This window comes from Microtus ochrogaster, linkage group LG7_11, assembly GCF_000317375.1.
Source record: "Microtus ochrogaster isolate Prairie Vole_2 linkage group LG7_11, MicOch1.0, whole genome shotgun sequence".
Lineage (NCBI taxonomy): Eukaryota > Metazoa > Chordata > Mammalia > Rodentia > Cricetidae > Microtus > Microtus ochrogaster.
Window position 1 is genome coordinate 19,550,442 of NC_022032.1, and position 2,100 is coordinate 19,552,541.

A 2,100-nucleotide genomic window follows, 5' to 3' on the forward strand; every position below is an offset into this window, starting at 1 on the left:
AGTAGAGCAGAGGTCATTAGCAAGGTATCTGGAGCCCATAGGTGATGTATTTGCAGTTGGGGCAGGTTAGAATGGGGGGGGGGGGGGACAAGGTGAACCCTTCAGCACGGTGTCAGAAGCACGTGATGTATTTACTTGCGTTTGGGGCAGGTTGGAATTGGGGGAAATGAGGTGAACCCTATGCGGGCTAGGACTTGCTACAATGTTGCTGGAGGTCAAAGAAGACAGAGACACAGACAAACACCAGAGGCATCTACGTGTTCTCTTAGCTAGGTGAGTAATCATTGTCTACCAGGAAGTGTGGCCTCAAAAGGCAACCCAAGTAGAACCCAGAGCCACCTCTAAGGACCTTACAGTTCCGCGTGTTGGTCAGTTTTACACAACGATTTCCATGTACAATATAATCCACATATTAGTCATAATTTTAATTGTGTAGCCTCTGGATTCTGGCCTATCGATTTTGAGCAGTAACTGAAGCCATTTTCCTTTCAGTTATGTATTGGAGCTGTTGCTAATTTAATTAACTTATCTATAATATACATATAATTGTTCTATTTATTAAGGGTGAAAGCAAATTTGTAGCCATTTCTTTTATTAAAAATAGATTTTTGTTCATCCAATTTATTCTAAGTATGGTTTTCCCTCCCCTTATCCCAGTTTCTCCCCCACTGCCATCCAGGTCCACACAATTTCCATCTTTCATTAGAAAATAGTCATGTAAGGAATAACATAAAAACACAATAAGAAAAAAAGAAAACAAACAGGAACAGGACAAATAGAAGAAAAAGAGTCAAAGAAAAAAGCACAAGAAACACATACAGACACAGAAACACACATTTGCACGCACAGGAATCCCATTAAAACACAAAATCAGAAACTGTAATATAATCGAACAGAAAAAAAAAGAGGAAGATATGGCTGCTCCTAGCTTTGGTGGAGGAAATGGGTTATTGTAGATAAAAGGGAGAGCATAGCCAGAGGCCTGGTCATCTGGAAGAGTCCAGAGTGAATATGACCCTGAGCTGGGTCACGTGAGGAGGAGAGGGGGGGGCGGGGGGGGGGGGGGGGGAGAGTCAGACTAAGAGGTCAGGAGGGTAAAGAGTAAGGAAAAGGGTCAGGTAACCAAAGTGGCTGGATTATATTGGAAGGGAAGCTGGGGGAAGGGCATCCCAACACTGGGGCCTGAGGAGTTTAAATCAAATCAGACACTGATTGGTTAGTCCCACAAACTTTGTGCCACTATTGTATTAGCATACCTGGGGTGGGGGTCCCCACTGTAGATCAAAGGGTATAGCTGGGTTGATGTTTACCGTTGGTAGCATGCGGAGTACTTTCTAGTACCAAGAACACCAATCCTTAGGGGTGAAACTCTAGGTAGGCACCAGCTCACTAGAGATGTTGCTTATTGGTATTATGAAATACAATGTTGCTATTTAAACACTCTTGCAAAACCTTCATTTCTTCTTTGTTTCCTTCTCAAATGATCTCAAATTAGAACGAATACATTGAGTATTTTAAAGATTTTGTAGCTTTTGCTACGAATTCAACAATTATTCTTGGGCCTCTTTGATGTCTCAGCAAATCAAGGCACCTGAGGCCAAACCTGATGACTCAAGTTTGATCCCCAAGCCCAACATGGTGGAAGGAGAGAAATGACACCTGAAAGTTGTCCTCTGACCCCCACCACTACCACACACACACACACACACACACACACACACACACACACACACACACTAAAATAAGAACTTATTCTTGAGAAATTGAGCTCACCACTAATATAATGTGATCTTCTTTTTCACAAATCCTCCTCCAACATTGGCCTAAAAAGAACATTTTCAGTTATTAGTGGCATTTCATGAGTTGGTGGTGAAGCTATGTATATGCTATACATTTTAACTTGTCAGATTGTCAAATTTTTCCTTTTTTTTTCTTTTTTCTTTTTCTTTTCTTTTTTTTTTTTTTTGGTGGGGAGCAGATTTTTAGTCTTCTTTGACCACTGGCACAAGAGGAGAGTATTTACTTTAACAAATAAGGCAACAAATATGTTGAATAATTATTCATTTTGTTTCTCATTTGATTTTTGTTTTATATTGTCCT